Genomic DNA, 17,652 nt, shown 5'->3' with positions numbered 1-17,652 from the left:
GAGCAGAAGAGAGAGAGGGAGCAGAAGAGAGAGTTGGAGCAGAAGAGAGAGTTGGAGCAGAAGAGAGAGTTGGAGCAGAAGAGAGAGTTGGAGCAGAAGAGAGAGTTGGAGCAGAAGAGAGAGTTGGAGCAGAAGAGAGAGTTGGAGCAGAAGAGAGAGTTGGAGCAGAAGAGAGAGTTGGAGCAGAAGAGAGTTGGAGCAGAAGAGAGAGAGAGAGGGAGCAGAAGAGAGAGAGAGAGAGAGAGAGAGCAGAAGAGAGAGAGAGAGAGAGAGAGAGCAGAAGAGAGAGAGAGAGAGGGAGCAGAAGAGAGAGAGAGAGAGGGAGCAGAAGAGAGAGAGAGAGAGGGAGCAGAAGAGAGAGAGAGAGAGGGAGCAGAAGAGAGAGAGAGAGAGGGAGCAGAAGAGAGAGAGAGAGAGAGGGAGCAGAAGAGAGAGAGAGAGAGAGAGAGGGAGCAGAAGAGAGAGAGAGAGAGAGAGGGAGCAGAAGAGAGAGAGAGAGAGAGGGAGCAGAAGAGAGAGAGAGAGAGAGGGAGCAGAAGAGAGAGAGAGAGAGAGAGAGGGAGCAGAAGAGAGAGAGAGAGAGAGGGAGCAGAAGAGAGAGAGAGAGAGAGGGAGCAGAAGAGAGAGAGAGAGAGAGGGAGCAGAAGAGAGAGAGAGAGAGAGGGAGCAGAAGAGAGAGAGAGAGAGAGGGAGCAGAAGAGAGAGAGAGAGAGAGGGAGCAGAAGAGAGAGAGAGAGAGAGGGAGCAGAAGAGAGAGAGAGAGAGAGGGAGCAGAAGAGAGAGAGAGAGAGAGGGAGCAGAAGAGAGAGAGAGAGAGAGGGAGCAGAAGAGAGAGAGAGAGAGAGGGAGCAGAAGAGAGAGAGAGAGAGAGGGAGCAGAAGAGAGAGAGAGAGAGAGGGAGCAGAAGAGAGAGAGAGAGGGAGCAGAAGAGAGAGAGAGAGGGAGCAGAAGAGAGAGAGAGAGAGAGGGAGCAGAAGAGAGAGAGAGAGAGAGGGAGCAGAAGAGAGAGAGAGAGAGAGGGAGCAGAAGAGAGAGAGGAGAGAGGGAGCAGAAGAGAGAGAGAGAGAGAGGGAGCAGAAGAGAGAGAGAGAGAGAGGGAGCAGAAGAGAGAGAGAGAGAGAGGGAGCAGAAGAGAGAGAGAGAGAGAGGGAGCAGAAGAGAGAGAGAGAGAGAGGGAGCAGAAGAGAGAGAGAGAGAGAGGGAGCAGAAGAGAGAGAGAGAGAGAGGGAGCAGAAGAGAGAGAGAGAGAGAGGGAGCAGAGAGAGAGAGAGAGAGAGGGAGCAGAAGAGAGAGAGAGAGAGAGGGAGCAGAAGAGAGAGAGAGAGAGAGGGAGCAGAAGAGAGAGAGAGAGAGAGGGAGCAGAAGAGAGAGAGAGAGAGAGGGAGCAGAAGAGAGAGAGAGAGAGAGGGAGCAGAAGAGAGAGAGAGAGAGAGGGAGCAGAAGAGAGAGAGAGAGAGAGGGAGCAGAAGAGAGAGAGAGAGAGAGGGAGCAGAAGAGAGAGAGAGAGAGAGGGAGCAGAAGAGAGAGAGAGGGAGCAGAAGAGAGAGAGAGAGAGAGGGAGCAGAAGAGAGAGAGAGAGAGAGGGAGCAGAAGAGAGAGAGAGAGAGAGGGAGCAGAAGAGAGAGAGAGAGAGAGAGGGAGCAGAAGAGAGAGAGAGAGGGAGCAGAAGAGAGAGAGAGAGGGAGCAGAAGAGAGAGAGAGAGGGAGCAGAAGAGAGAGAGAGAGGGAGCAGAAGAGAGAGAGAGAGGGAGCAGAAGAGAGGGAGAGAGGGAGCAGAAGAGAGAGAGAGAGAGGGAGCAGAAGAGAGAGAGAGAGAGGGAGCAGAAGAGAGAGAGAGAGAGGGAGCAGAAGAGAGAGAGAGAGAGGGAGCAGAAGAGAGAGAGAGGGAGCAGAAGAGAGAGAGAGAGGGAGCAGAAGAGAGAGAGAGAGAGGAGCAGAAGAGAGAGAGAGAGGGAGCAGAAGAGAGAGAGAGAGGGAGCAGAAGAGAGAGAGAGAGGGAGCAGAAGAGAGAGAGAGAGGGAGCAGAAGAGAGAGAGAGAGGGAGCAGAGAGAGAGAGAGAGAGGGAGCAGAAGAGAGAGAGAGAAAGCAGAGAGAGAGAGGGAGCAGAAGAGAGAGAGAGAGGAGCAGAAGAGAGAGAGAGAGGGAGCAGAAGAGAGAGAGAGAGGGAGCAGAAGAGAGAGAGAGAGGGAGCAGAAGAGAGAGAGAGAGGGAGCAGAAGAGAGAGAGAGAGGGAGCAGAAGAGAGAGAGAGAGGGAGCAGAAGAGAGGGAGCAGAAGAGAGGGAGCAGAAGAGAGGGAGCAGAAGAGAGGGAGCAGAAGAGAGGGAGCAGAAGAGAGGGAGCAGAAGAGAGGGAGCAGAAGAGAGGGAGCAGGAAAGAGGGAGCAGGAAAGAGGGAGCAGAAAAGAGGGAGCAGAAAAGAGGGAGCAGAAAAGAGGGAGCAGAAAAGAGGGAGCAGAAAAGAGGGAGCAGAAAAGAGGGAGCAGAAAAGAGGGAGCAGAAGAGAGGGAGCAGAAGAGAGGGAGCAGAAGAGAGGGAGCAGAAGAGAGGGAGCAGAAGAGAGGGAGCAGAAGAGAGAGGGAGCAGAGAGAGAGGGAGCAGAAGAGAGGGAGCAGAAGAGAGGGAGCAGAAGAGAGGGAGCAGAAGAGAGGGAGCAGAAGAGAGGGAGCAGAAGAGAGGGAGCAGAAGAGAGGGAGCAGAAGAGAGGGAGCAGAAGAGAGGGAGCAGAAGAGAGGGAGCAGAAGAGAGGGAGCAGAAGAGAGGGAGCAGAAGAGAGGGAGCAGAAAAGAGGGAGCAGAAGAGAGAGGGAGAGGGAGGGAGCAGAAGAGAGAGGGAGGGAGCAGAAGAGAGAGGGGGAGCAGAAGAGAGAGGGGGAGCAGAAGAGAGAGAGGGAGCAGAAGAGAGAGAGGGAGCAGAAGAGAGAGTTGGAGCAGAAGAGAGAGTTGGAGCAGAAGAGAGAGTTGGAGCAGAAGAGAGAGTTGGAGCAGAAGAGAGAGTTGGAGCAGAAGAGAGAGTTGGAGCAGAAGAGAGAGTTGGAGCAGAAGAGAGAGAGGGAGCAGAAGAGAGAGTTGGAGCAGAAGAGAGAGTTGGAGCAGAAGAGAGAGAGAGAGGGAGCAGAAGAGAGAGAGAGAGGGAGCAGAAGAGAGAGAGAGAGGGAGCAGAAGAGAGAGAGAGAGGGAGCAGAAGAGAGAGAGAGAGGGAGCAGAAGAGAGAGAGAGAGGGAGCAGAAGAGAGAGAGAGAGGGAGCAGAAGAGAGAGAGAGAGGGAGCAGAAGAGAGAGAGAGAGGGAGCAGAAGAGAGAGAGAGGGAGGGAGCAGAAGAGAGAGGGAGAGGGAGGGAGCAGAAGAGAGAGGGAGAGGGAGGGAGCAGAAGAGAGAGGGAGAGGGAGGGAGCAGAAGAGAGAGAGGGAGCAGAAGAGAGAGAGGGAGCAGAAGAGAGAGAGGGAGCAGAAGAGAGAGAGGGAGCAGAAGAGAGAGAGGGAGCAGAAGAGAGAGAGGGAGCAGAAGAGAGAGTTGGAGCAGAAGAGAGAGTTGGAGCAGAAGAGAGAGTTGGAGCAGAAGAGAGAGTTGGAGCAGAAGAGAGAGTTGGAGCAGAAGAGAGAGAGAGAGGGAGCAGAAGAGAGAGAGAGAGGGAGCAGAAGAGAGAGAAAGAGGGAGCAGAAGAGAGGGAGCAGAAGAGAGAGAGAGAGGGAGCAGAAGAGAGAGAGAGGGAGCAGAAGAGAGAGAGAGAGGGAGCAGAAGAGAGAGAGAGAGGGAGCAGAAGAGAGAGAGAGAGGGAGCAGAAGAGAGAGAGAGAGGGAGGGAGCAGAAGAGAGAGGGAGAGGGAGGGAGCAGAAGAGAGAGGGAGAGGGAGGGAGCAGAAGAGAGAGGGAGAGGGAGGGAGCAGAAGAGAGAGAGAGGGAGCAGAAGAGAGAGAGAGGGAGCAGAAGAGAGAGTTGGAGCAGAAGAGAGAGTTGGAGCAGAAGAGAGAGTTGGAGCAGAAGAGAGAGTTGGAGCAGAAGAGAGAGTTGGAGCAGAAGAGAGAGTTGGAGCAGAAGAGAGAGTTGGAGCAGAAGAGAGAGAGGGAGCAGAAGAGAGAGAGGGAGCAGAAGAGAGAGAGGGAGCAGAAGAGAGAGAGGGAGCAGAAGAGAGAGAGGGAGCAGAAGAGAGAGAGGGAGCAGAAGAGAGAGAGGGAGCAGAAGAGAGAGAGGGAGCAGAAGAGAGAGAGGGAGCAGAAGAGAGAGAGGGAGCAGAAGAGAGAGAGGGAGCAGAAGAGAGAGTTGGAGCAGAAGAGAGAGTTGGAGCAGAAGAGAGAGTTGGAGCAGAAGAGAGAGTTGGAGCAGAAGAGAGAGTTGGAGCAGAAGAGAGAGTTGGAGCAGAAGAGAAGAGTTGGAGCAGAAGAGAGAGAGAGAGGGAGCAGAAGAGAGAGAGAGAGGGAGCAGAAGAGAGAGAGAGAGGGAGCAGAAGAGAGAGAGAGAGGGAGCAGAAGAGAGAGAGAGAGGGAGCAGAAGAGAGAGAGAGAGGGAGCAGAAGAGAGAGAGAGAGGGAGCAGAAGAGAGAGAGAGAGGGAGCAGAAGAGAGAGAGAGAGGGAGCAGAAGAGAGAGAGGGAGGGAGCAGAAGAGAGAGAGGGAGGGAGCAGAAGAGAGAGAGAGGGAGGGAGCAGAAGAGAGAGAGGGAGGGAGCAGAAGAGAGAGAGAGGGAGGGAGCAGAAGAGAGAGAGGGAGCAGAAGAGAGAGAGGGAGCAGAAGAGAGAGAGGGAGCAGAAGAGAGAGAGGGAGCAGAAGAGAGAGTTGGAGCAGAAGAGAGAGTTGGAGCAGAAGAGAGAGTTGGAGCAGAAGAGAGAGTTGGAGCAGAAGAGAGAGTTGGAGCAGAAGAGAGAGTTGGAGCAGAAGAGAGAGAGAGAGGGAGCAGAAGAGAGAGAGAGAGGGAGCAGAAGAGAGAGAAAGAGGGAGCAGAAGAGAGGGAGCAGAAGAGAGAGAGAGAGGGAGCAGAAGAGAGAGAGAGGGAGCAGAAGAGAGAGAGAGAGGGAGCAGAAGAGAGAGAGAGAGGGAGCAGAAGAGAGAGAGAGGAGGGAGCAGAAGAGAGAGGGAGAGGGAGGGAGCAGAAGAGAGAGGGAGAGGGAGGGAGCAGAAGAGAGAGAGGGAGCAGAAGAGAGAGAGGGAGCAGAAGAGAGAGAGGGAGCAGAAGAGAGAGAGGGAGCAGAAGAGAGAGTTGGAGCAGAAGAGAGAGTTGGAGCAGAAGAGAGAGTTGGAGCAGAAGAGAGAGTTGGAGCAGAAGAGAGAGTTGGAGCAGAAGAGAGAGTTGGAGCAGAAGAGAGAGTTGGAGCAGAAGAGAGAGTTGGAGCAGAAGAGAGAGAGGGAGCAGAAGAGAGAGAGGGAGCAGAAGAGAGAGAGGGAGCAGAAGAGAGAGAGGGAGCAGAAGAGAGAGAGGGAGCAGAAGAGAGAGAGGGAGCAGAAGAGAGAGAGGGAGCAGAAGAGAGAGTTGGAGCAGAAGAGAGAGTTGGAGCAGAAGAGAGAGTTGGAGCAGAAGAGAGAGTTGGAGCAGAAGAGAGAGTTGGAGCAGAAGAGAGAGTTGGAGCAGAAGAGAGAGTTGGAGCAGAAGAGAGAGTTGGAGCAGAAGAGAGAGTTGGAGCAGAAGAGAAAGTTGGAGCAGAAGAGAGAGAGAGAGGGAGCAGAAGAGAGAGAGAGAGGGAGCAGAAGAGAGAGAGAGAGGGAGCAGAAGAGAGAGAGAGAGGGAGCAGAAGAGAGAGAGAGAGGGAGCAGAAGAGAGAGAGAGAGGGAGCAGAAGAGAGAGAGAGAGGGAGCAGAAGAGAGAGAGAGAGGGAGCAGAAGAGAGAGAGGGAGGGAGCAGAAGAGAGAGAGAGGGAGGGAGCAGAAGAGAGAGAGAGGGAGGGAGCAGAAGAGAGAGAGAGGGAGGGAGCAGAAGAGAGAGAGGGGGAGGGAGCAGAAGAGAGAGAGGGGGAGGGAGCAGAAGAGAGAGAGAGGGAGGGAGCAGAAGAGAGAGAGAGAGGGAGCAGAAGAGAGAGAGAGAGGGAGCAGAAGAGAGAGAGAGAGGGAGCAGAAGAGAGAGAGAGAGGGAGCAGAAGAGAGAGAGAGAGGGAGCAGAAGAGAGAGAGAGAGGGAGCAGAAGAGAGAGAGAGAGAGAGCAGAAGAGAGAGAGAGAGAGAGCAGAAGAGAGAGAGAGAGAGAGAGAGGGAGCAGAAGAGAGAGGGAGCAGAAGAGAGAGGGAGCAGAAGAGAGAGGGAGCAGAAGAGAGAGGGAGCAGAAGAGAGAGAGAGGGAGCAGAAGAGAGAGAGAGGGAGCAGAAGAGAGAGAGAGGGAGCAGAAGAGAGAGAGAGGGAGCAGAAGAGAGAGAGAGGGAGCAGAAGAGAGAGAGAGGGAGCAGAAGAGAGAGAGAGGGAGCAGAAGAGAGAGAGAGGGAGCAGAAGAGAGAGAGAGGGAGCAGAAGAGAGAGAGAGGGAGCAGAAGAGAGAGAGAGGGAGCAGAAGAGAGAGAGAGAGAGAGGGAGCAGAAGAGAGAGAGAGAGAGAGGGAGCAGAAGAGAGAGAGAGAGAGGGAGCAGAAGAGAGAGAGAGAGAGAGAGAGAGAGGGAGAGGGAAAGAGAGAGAGAGGGAGAGGGAAAGAGAGAGGGAGCAGAAGAGAGGGAGCAGAAGAGAGGGAGCAGAAGAGAGGGAGCAGAAGAGAGAGAGAGAGAGAGAGAGGGAGCAGAAGAGAGAGAGAGAGAGAGAGAGGGAGAGGGAAAGAGAGAGAGAGGGAGAGGGAAAGAGAGAGGGAGCAGAAGAGAGGGAGCAGAAGAGAGGGAGCAGAAGAGAGGGAGCAGAAGAGAGGGAGCAGAAGAGAGGGAGAGATGAGCAGAAAAGAGGGGGAGCAGAAGAGAGAGAGAGATGAGCAGAAGAGAGAGAGAGAGGGAGCAGAAGAGAGAGAGAGGGAGCAGAAGAGAGAGAGAGAGAGGGAGCAGAAGAGAGAGAGAGAGAGGGAGCAGAATAGAGAGAGAGAGAGGGAGCAGAAGAGAGAGAGAGAGGGAGCAGAAGAGAGAGAGAGAGAGGGAGCAGAAGAGAGAGAGAGAGAGAGGGAGCAGAAGAGAGAGAGGGAGCAGAAGAGAGAGAGGGAGCAGAAGAGAGAGAGGGAGCAGAAGAGAGAGAGGGAGCAGAAGAGAGAGAGGGAGCAGAAGAGAGAGAGGGAGCAGAAGAGAGAGAGGGAGCAGAAGAGAGAGAGGGAGCAGAAGAGAGAGAGGGAGCAGAAGAGAGAGAGGGAGCAGAAGAGAGAGTTGGAGCAGAAGAGAGAGTTGGAGCAGAAGAGAGAGTTGGAGCAGAAGAGAGAGTTGGAGCAGAAGAGAGAGTTGGAGCAGAAGAGAGAGTTGGAGCAGAAGAGAAAGTTGGAGCAGAAGAGAGAGAGAGAGGGAGCAGAAGAGAGAGAGAGAGAGGGAGCAGAAGAGAGAGAGAGAGGGAGCAGAAGAGAGAGAGAGAGGGAGCAGAAGAGAGAGAGAGAGGGAGCAGAAGAGAGAGAGAGAGGGAGCAGAAGAGAGAGAGGGAGGGAGCAGAAGAGAGAGAGAGGGAGGGAGCAGAAGAGAGAGAGAGCAGAAGAGAGAGAGAGCAGAAGAGAGAGAGGGAGCAGAAGAGAGAGAGGGAGCAGAAGAGAGAGAGGCAGCAGAAGAGAGAGTTGGAGCAGAAGAGAGAGTTGGAGCAGAAGAGAGAGTTGGAGCAGAAGAGAGAGTTGGAGCAGAAGAGAGAGTTGGAGCAGAAGAGAGAGTTGGAGCAGAAGAGAGAGTTGGAGCAGAAGAGAGAGTTGGAGCAGAAGAGAGAGTTGGAGCAGAAGAGAGAGTTGGAGCAGAAGAGAGAGTTGGAGCAGAAGAGAGAGTTGGAGCAGAAGAGAGAGTTGGAGCAGAAGAGAGAGTTGGAGCAGAAGAGAGAGAGAGGGAGCAGAAGAGAGAGAGGGAGCAGAAGAGAGAGAGGGAGCAGAAGAGAGAGAGGGAGCAGAAGAGAGAGAGGGAGCAGAAGAGAGAGAGGGAGCAGAAGAGAGAGAGGGAGCAGAAGAGAGAGAGGGAGCAGAAGAGAGAGAGGCAGCAGAAGAGAGAGTTGGAGCAGAAGAGAGAGTTGGAGCAGAAGAGAGAGTTGGAGCAGAAGAGAGAGTTGGAGCAGAAGAGAGAGTTGGAGCAGAAGAGAGAGAGGGAGCAGAAGAGAGAGTTGGAGCAGAAGAGAGAGTTGGAGCAGAAGAGAGAGTTGGAGCAGAAGAGAGAGTTGGAGCAGAAGAGAGTTGGAGCAGAAGAGAGTTGGAGCAGAAGAGAGAGAGAGAGGGAGCAGAAGAGAGAGAGAGAGGGAGCAGAAGAGAGAGAGAGAGGGAGCAGAAGAGAGAGAGAGAGGGAGCAGAAGAGAGAGAGAGAGGGAGCAGAAGAGAGAGAGAGAGAGGGGAGCAGAAGAGAGAGAGAGAGAGAGGGAGCAGAAGAGAGAGAGAGAGAGGGAGCAGAAGAGCGAGAGAGAGAGGGAGCAGAAGAGAGAGAGAGAGAGAGAGGGAGCAGAAGAGAGAGAGAGAGAGAGAGGGAGCAGAAGAGAGAGAGAGAGAGAGGGAGCAGAAGAGAGAGAGAGAGAGGGAGCAGAAGAGAGAGAGAGAGGGAGCAGAAGAGAGAGAGAGAGAGAGAGAGGGAGCAGAAGAGAGAGAGAGAGAGAGAGAGGGAGCAGAAGAGAGAGAGAGAGAGAGGGAGCAGAAGAGAGAGAGTGAGAGAGGGAGCAGAAGAGAGAGAGAGAGAGAGGGAGCAGAAGAGAGAGAGAGAGAGAGGGAGCAGAAGAGAGAGAGAGAGAGAGGGAGCAGAAGAGAGAGAGGGAGCAGAAGAGAGAGAGAGAGAGAGAGGGAGCAGAAGAGAGAGAGAGAGAGAGGGAGCAGAAGAGAGAGAGAGAGAGAGAGAGGGAGCAGAAGAGAGAGAGTGAGAGAGAGATGGAGCAGAAGAGAGAGAGAGAGAGAGAGGGAGCAGAAGAGAGAGAGGGAGCAGAAGAGAGAGAGGGAGCAGAAGAGAGAGAGGGAGCAGAAGAGAGAGGGAGCAGAAGAGAGAGAGGGAGCAGAAGAGAGAGAGGGAGCAGAAGAGAGAGAGGGAGCAGAAGAGAGAGAGGGAGGGAGCAGAAGAGAGAGAGAGAGAGAGGGAGCAGAAGAGAGAGAGAGAGGGGGAGCAGAAGAGAGAGAGAGAGAGGGGGAGCAGAAGAGAGAGAGAGAGAGGGGGAGCAGAAGAGAGAGAGAGAGAGAGGGAGCAGAAGAGAGAGAGAGAGAGAGAGGGAGCAGAAGAGAGAGAGAGAGAGAGAGAGAGGGAGCAGAAGAGAGAGAGAGAGAGAGAGGGAGCAGAAGAGAGAGAGAGAGAGAGAGGGAGCAGAAGAGAGAGAGAGAGAGAGGGAGCAGAAGAGAGAGAGAGAGAGAGGGAGCAGGAGAGAGAGAGAGAGAGAGGGAGCAGAAGAGAGAGAGAGAGAGAGGGAGCAGGAGAGAGAGAGAGAGAGAGGGAGCAGAAGAGAGAGAGAGAGAGGGAGCAGAAGAGAGAGAGAGAGAGAGGGAGCAGAAGAGAGAGAGGGAGCAGAAGAGAGAGAGGGAGCAGAAGAGAGAGAGGGAGCAGAAGAGAGAGAGGGAGCAGAAGAGAGAGAGGGAGCAGAAGAGAGAGAGGGAGCAGAAGAGAGAGTTGGAGCAGAAGAGAGAGTTGGAGCAGAAGAGAGAGTTGGAGCAGAAGAGAGATTTGGAGCAGAAGAGAGAGTTGGAGCAGAAGAGAGAGTTGGAGCAGAAGAGAGAGTTGGAGAGGGAGAGAGAGAGGAAACAGAAGAGAGAGAGAGAGATGAGCAGAAAAGAGAGGGAGCAGAAGAGAGAGAGAGAGAGAGAGGGAGCAGAAGAGAGAGAGAGAGAGAGGGAGCAGAAGAGAGAGAGAGAGAGAGGGAGCAGAAGAGAGAGAGAGAGAGAGGGAGCAGAAGAGAGAGAGAGAGAGAGGGAGCAGAGAGAGAGAGAGAGAGAGGGAGCAGAAGAGAGAGAGAGAGAGAGGGAGCAGAAGAGAGAGAGAGAGAGAGGGAGCAGAAGAGAGAGAGAGAGAGAGAGGGAGCAGAAGAGAGAGAGAGGGAGCAGAAGAGAGAGAGAGAGAGAGGGAGCAGAAGAGAGAGAGAGAGAGAGAGAGGGAGCAGAAGAGAGAGAGAGAGAGAGAGAGGGAGCAGAAGAGAGAGAGAGAGAGAGAGAGGGAGCAGAAGAGAGAGAGAGAGAGGGGGAGCAGAAGAGAGAGAGAGAGAGGGAGCAGAAGAGAGAGAGAGAGAGAGAGGGAGCAGAAGAGAGAGAGAGAGGTTTCAAAGACCTCTCTGATGAGGATAGGCTACCCGTCCTGTTGGGGGAGGACGCAGAGAGCTGTGGGTTGGCAGCGCACTACATTGCTGCCTGCCATAAGTTGAGGGACAGTGTCTGACAGACCAATCAACCTGCACATGTACTCTACTCTATGTTTATTGTTATTGTTGAATGTATGGTTATTTTGACACTTAGTTATTGTTGTTACTGTTGTCCCGTTGACCATTTTGATTCTCATTTTTATATTGTAAATAAGCTTTGGCAATATGTACATTGTTACGTCATGCCAATAAAGCAAATTGAATTGAATTGAATTGAATTGAGAGAGAGAGGGAGCAGAAGAGAGAGAGAGAGAGAGGGAGCAGAAGAGAGAGAGAGGGAGCAGAAGAGAGAGAGAGAGAGAGGGAGCAGAAGAGAGAGAGAGAGGGAGCAGAAGAGAGAGAGGGTGCAGAAGAGAGAGAGGGAGCAGAAGAGAGAGTTGGAGCAGAAGAGAGAGTTGGAGCAGAAGAGAGAGTTGGAGCAGAAGAGAGAGTTGGAGCAGAAGAGAGAGTTGGAGCAGAAGAGAGAGTTGGAGCAGAAGAGAGATTTGGAGCAGAAGAGAGAGTTGGAGCAGAAGAGAGAGTTGGAGCAGAAGAGAGAGTTGGAGAGGGAGAGAGAGAGGAAACAGAAGAGAGAGAGAGAGATGAGCAGAAAAGAGAGGGAGCAGAAGAGAGGGAGCAGAAGAGGGAGCAGAAGAGGGAGCAGAAGAGGGAGCAGAAGAGGGAGCAGAAGAGAGGGAGGAGAAGAGAGGGAGGAGAAGAGAGAAAGCGAGGCAGAGAGAGGGAACAAAAGAGAGAGGGAACAGAAGAGAGAGGGAACAGAAGAGAGAGGGAGCAGAAGAGAGAGGGAGCAGAGGAGAGAGGAAGCACAAGAGAGGGAGCACAAGAGAGGGAGCACAAGAGAGGGAGCAGAAGAGAGAGGGAGCAGGAGAGGGAGAGGTGACATAGAGAGACAGGCAAAAAAAAGAGAAGGGGAGCAGGTGTATATAATGCATATGCTTCAGTATTACCTCTGAGATTTTGTCATGAATCTACAGAAACTGTCCATTTCATGCAACGGCTGGAGAAAATGTTATCATTATCTCTCTTATAACTGTTACAGCTGACAATGAATGAGAATGGGCTGCTGTTAAACTGGAGAGTACACCATTTACATGGCCTGCACAGCAACTAATGGACAGTGTGTGTGTGGCGCTAATTATTGTATGCTCCCACAATTGGACATAGGGTCATTGTCAAACACTTATTTACTGCCAAGTCAATGCTAATGCTTTGTAAAAAAAAGAATTACCCTGCACTATAAACCCATCAAATAAAACACGGACAGAAGACAGATATGGTAACATACTGCATGAAGGCGTCTATATATACTAGCAGGCGTCTATATATACTAGTAGGCGTCAATATATACTAGTAGGCGTCAATATATATATATATTTTTTTTTTATTATTTCACCTTTATTTAACCAGGTAGGCTAGTTGAGAACAAGTTCTCTTTGCAACTGCGACCTGGCCAAGATAAAGCAAAGCAGTTCGACACATACAACAACACAGAGTTACACATGGAATAAACAAACATACAATCAATAATACAGTAGAAAAAGTCTATATACAGCATATGCAAATGAGGTAGGATAAGGGAGGTAAAGGCAATAAATAGGCCATGGTGGCGAAGTAATTACAATATAGCAATTAAACACTGGAATGGTAAAATGTGCAGAAGATGAATGTGCAAGTAGAAATACTGGGGTGCAAAGGAGCAAGAAAAATAAATAAATACAGTATGGGGATGAGGTAGTTGGATGGGCTATTTACAGATGGGCTATGTACAGGTGCAGTGAACTGTGAGCTGCTCTGACAGCTGGTGCTTAAAGCTAGTGAGGAGGTAAGAGACTCCAGCTTCAGTGATTTTTGTAGTTCGTTCCAGTCATTGGCAGAAGAAAACTGTAGGGAGAGGCGGCCAAAGGAAGATTTGGCTTTGGGGGTGACCAGTGAGATATACCTGCTGGAGCGCGTGCTACGGGTAGGTGCTGCTATGTTGACCAGTGAGCTGAGATAAGGCGGGGCTTTACCTAGCAGAGACTTGTAGATGACCTGGAGCCAGTGAGTTTGGCGACGAGTATGAAGCGAGGGCCAGCCAACGAGAGCATACAGGTTGCAGTGGTGGGTAGTATATGGGGCTTTGGTGACAAAACGGATGGCACTGTGATAGACTACATCCAATTTGTTGAGTAGAGTGTTGGAGGCTATTTTGTGAATGACATTGCCAAAGTCGAGGATCGGTAAGATGGTCAGTTTTACGAGGGTATGTTTGGCAGCGTGAGTGAAGGATGCTTTGTTGCGAAATAGGAAGCCGATTCTAGATTAGATTTTGGATTGGAGCTGTTTATTGTGAGTCTGGAAGGAGAGTTTACAGTCTAACCAGACACCTAGGTATTTGTAGTTGTCCACATATTCTAAGTCAGAACCGTCCAGAGTAGTGATGCTGGACGGGCGGGCAGGTGCGGGTAGCGATCGGTTGAAGAGCATGCATTTAGTTTTACTTGCATTTAAGGGCAGTTGGAGGTCACAGAAGGAAAGTTGTACGGCATTGAAGCTCGTCTGGAGGTTAGTTAGCACAGTGTCCAAAGAAGGGACAGGAGAATACAGAATGGTGTCGTCTGCGTAGAGGTGGAGAGTTGGCCCGAGAATTGAACCCTGTGGCACCCCCATAGAGTCTGCCAGAGGTCCGGACAACAGGCCCTCCGATTTGACACACTGAACTCTATCAGAGAAGTAGTAGGTGAAACAGGCGAGGCAATCATTTGAGAAACCAAGGCTGTCGAGTCTGCCAATAAGAATGTTGTGATTGACAGAGTCAAAAGCCTTAGCCAGGTCGACGAATACGGCTGCACAGTAATGTCTCTTATCGATGGCAGTTATGATATCGTTTAGGACATTGAGCTTGGCTTAGGTGCACCCATGACCAGCTCTGAAACCAGATTGCATAGTCTAGAAGGTACGGTGGGATTTGAAATGGTCGGTAATGTGTTTGTTAACTTGGCTTTCGAAGACCTTAGAAAGGCAGGGTAGGATAGATATAGGTCTATAGCAGTTTGGGTCTAGAATGTCTCCCCCTTTGAAGAGGGGGATGACTGCGGCAGGTTTCCAATCTATGGGAATCTCAGACGATACGAAAGAGAGGTTTTGAACAGGCTAGTAATAGGGGTTGCAACAATTTCGGCAGATCATTTTAGAAAGAGAGGGTCCAGATTGTCTAGCCCGGCTGATTTGTAGGGGTACAGATTTTCCAGCTCTTTCAGAACATCAGTTTTCTGGATTTGGGTGAAGGAGAAATGGGGGAGGCTTGTGCGAGTTGCTGTGGGGGGTGGAGGGCTGTTGATCGGAGTAGGGGTAGCCAAGTGGAAAGCATGGCCAGCCATAGAAAAATGCTTTTTGAAATTCTCAATTATAGTGGATTTATCGGTGGTGACAGTGTTTCCTAGCCTCAGTGCAGTGGGCAGCTGGGAGGAGGTGCTCTTATTCTCCATGGACTTTACAGTGTCCCAGAACTTTTTGGAGTTTGTGCTACAGGATGCAAATTTCTGCTTGAAAAAGCTGGCCTTAACTTCCTAACTGTCTGTGTATATTTGTTCCTAACTTCCCTGAAAAGTTGCATATCACGGGGGCTATTTGATGCTAATGCAGAACGCCACAGGATGTTTTTGTGCTGGTCAAGGGCAGTCAGGTCTGGAGAGAACCAAGGGCTATATCCGTTCCTGGTTCAACATTTATTGAATGGGGCATGCTTATTTAAGATGGTGAGGGAGGAACTTTTAAAGAATAACCAGGCATCCTCTACTGACGAGATGAGGTCAATATTCTTCCAGGATACCCAGGCCAGGTCGATTAGAAAGGCCTTCTCGCTGAAGTGCTTTAGGGAGCGTTTGACAGTGATGAGGGGTGGTCGTTTGACCGCAGACCCAATACGGATGCAGGCAATAAGGCAGTGATTGCTGAGATCTTGGTTGAAAACAGCAGAGGTGTATTTGGAGGGCAAGTTCGTTAGGATGATATCTATGAGGGTGCCCGTGTTTATGGATTTGGGGTTGTACCTGGTAGGTTCATTGATAATTTGTATGAGATTGAGGGTATCAAGCTTAGATTGTAGGATGGATGGGGTATTAAGTATGTCACAGTTTAGGTCACCTAGCAGCACGAGCTCTGAGATAGATGGGGGGCAATCAATTCACATATGGTGGCCAGGGCACAGCTGGGGGCAGAGGGTGGTCTATAGCAAGCGGCAACGGTGAGAGACTTGTTTCTAGAAAGGTGCATTTTTAAAAGTAGATTCTCGAATTCTTTGGGTACAGACCTGGATAGTAAGACAGAACTTTGCAGGCTATCTCTACAGTAGATTGCAACCCCACCCCCTTTGGCAGTTCTATCTTGTTGGAAAATATTATAGTTAGGATGGAAATTTCTGAGTTTTTGGTGGTTTTCCTAAGCCAGGATTCAGACACGGCTAGGACATCCAGGTTGGCATTGTGTGCTAAAGCAGTGAATAAAACAAACTTGGGTAGGAGGCTTCTAATGTTAACATGCATGAAACCAAGACTTTTACAGTTACAGAAGTCAACAAATGAGAGCACCTGGGGAGTAGGAGTGGGGCTAGGCACTGCAGGACCTGGATTAACCTCTACATCACCAGAGGAACAGAGGAGAAGTAGGATAAGGGTACGGCTAAAGGCTATCAGAACTGGTTGTCTATTATGTTCAGAACAGAGAGTAAAAGGAGAAGGTTTCTGTGCACGATAGAATAGATTCAAGTCATAATGTACAGACAAAGGTATGGTAGGATGTGAGTACATTGGAGGTAAACCTAGGCATTGAGTAATGATGAGAGAGATATTGTCTCTGGAGACGTTTAAACCAGGTGATGTCACTGCATATGTGGGAGGTGGAACTAAATGGTTGGTTAAGGCATATTGAGCAGGGCTAGAGGCTCTACAGTGAAATAAGGCAATAATCACTAACCAGGACAGTAATGGACAAAGCAGATTTATATTAGGGAGAGGCATGCGTAGCCGAGTGATCATAGGGTTCCAGTGAGTGTTTGGGCTGGCTGGAGACACGTTGATTCAGACAGCTAGCAGGTTGGGGCTAGCAAGCTAGCGGAAGGGCCTTAGAGGGACGTCTCGACTGGAGGAAAGTCTGTTTTAGCCTCCGCATGCAGTGACGTCGATAGACCAGTCATGGTGGATTAGTAGGGTTCCGAGGAGCAGAGGGGTCCAGGTCCAATTGAAAAAATAGGTATAGTGGCCCAAGGAATTGGCCGGTGGACGTATACATCTAACAGTCCAATATGCTCTAGACAGCTAGCGGGCCATGGCTAGCAGCTAGCGGGCCGCGGGTAGCAGATGGGCATTCAGGGGACTTCGTGATGTAGAGGCCAGTTGAGTACCCCCTCGAGCAGATTACGTCGTAGTCCAGTCGTGAAGGATCGGCGGGGTTCCGTGCCCCGTACCGGCAGTAGAAGGGGTCCGGGTATTGTAACCCAGGAGTGGCCGATGGGCCTCTTTAGCTAGCCGGGAGAAAGGGCCTAGCATAGGCTAGCTCCAGGTTAATTTGTGCTTGCTTCGGGCCTGACGTTAGCTGGATTAGTCACTCGGATAGCAGCTAGCTAGCTGCGATGATCCAGGTGAAAATGTCCAGACCTTGCGGTAGGATTCCGGGGATATGGAGAGAAAATAGGTCCGGTATGCTCTGGTTTGAGTCCCATTGTACAAACTGCCGAGACCTTTCCGAGCTAAAGGTTAGCTGGTGACCGCTAGCAGTGGTTAGCTGACTACTAGCTAGTAGCTAGTAAGCTGGCTAGCTTCTGTTGGGCGATTCCGGATTCGAGTTTAAAAAAAATACTTTAGAAAAAACAAATCCACACCACATTGGGTGAGGCGGGTTGCAGGAGAGTATTTTGATGTTTAGGTTTAGAAAAAAATATTTAAAAGATATGCGAAGAAAAATATATAAAATATGTACATGGGACTCTTGGATTTAAAGTGATACTATATATACTAGTAGGCGTCTATGCATACTAAAGGTGTCTTGTTATTGGTAATATGTTGCTAACTATTATATGGAGAATGGCGCTGAAATGAAAAGCAGCCATGTTATGGGCTCCAGACCAGTTCTGCTGTGTTTGTTTTTGTGTGTTGAACTGAACTGTTTTTGTACATAACAAGTGCCTTGTTGCAAACAAGATGCATGGTTTTGGAATATTTGTATTCTGTACAGGCTTCCTTCTTTTCACTCCGTCAATTAAGTTGTGGAGTAACTACAATGTCGTTGATCCATTCTGTTATCTGCTATTACAGCCAGTACACTTTGTAACTGTTTTAAAGTCACCATTGGCCTCCCTGAGTGGTTCCCTTCCTCTCCGGTAACTGAGTTAGGAAGTATGTCTGTATCTTTATAGTGACTAAGTGTATTGATACACCATCAAAAGTGTAATTAACTTCACCATTCTCAAAGGGATATTCATTGTCAGATTTCTTTATTTTTACCCATCTACTAATAGGTGGCCTTCTGTGCAAAGCATTAGAAACCCTCCCTGGTATTTGGGGTTGAATCTGTGTTTGATATTCACTGCTCGACTAAGGTACCTTACAGATAATTGGATATGTGGGGTACCGAGATGAGTCCATGAGGTACCGCAGAGTGAGTCCATGAAACGTATTATGTGACTTATGTGACTCAAACATGGCACCGGAAGAAATGGCAGCAGTTTTACGGGCGCACAACCAATTGTGCTACTATGTGGGTTTTTTCGCTTTATTTGTAACTTATTTTGTACATAATGTTTCTGCAACCGTATCTTACGGCAAAAAAAGAGCTTCTGGATATCAGGACAGTGATCACTCACCTCGGATTAGACAAAGATTTTTTTCTACAACAAGGAGGACGCACAGGACATTCTCCAAACACCACAGGGCCGACATCCCCGTTATTTGCAAGAGGAAGCGACGCTGGTACAGAGTACAAAGAGCCGGATGCCTCGTCAGGACCCGGAGAAGGCGAGTGGAAAAGCTGCCGTTAACATCAATACTACTCGCCAACGTGCAATCATTGGACAATAAACTAGACGAGGTATGATCACGAATATCCTACAAAGGGACATCAAAAACTACAATATCCTATGTTTCACAGTGAATCGTGGCTGAATGACGACATGGATATTCAGCTAGCGGGATATACGCTGCACCGGCAGGATAGAACAGCACACTCCGGTAAGACGAGGGAAAGGGCGGTTTGTGCATATTTGTAAAAAACAGCTGGTGCACGAAATCTAAGGAAGTCTCTAGATTTTG

The sequence above is a fragment of the Salvelinus fontinalis genome, chromosome 28 (assembly GCF_029448725.1).
Source record: "Salvelinus fontinalis isolate EN_2023a chromosome 28, ASM2944872v1, whole genome shotgun sequence".
Lineage (NCBI taxonomy): Eukaryota > Metazoa > Chordata > Actinopteri > Salmoniformes > Salmonidae > Salvelinus > Salvelinus fontinalis.
The sequence above is the reverse complement of the archived record's forward strand: the minus strand, read 5'-3'. Positions refer to the sequence as shown.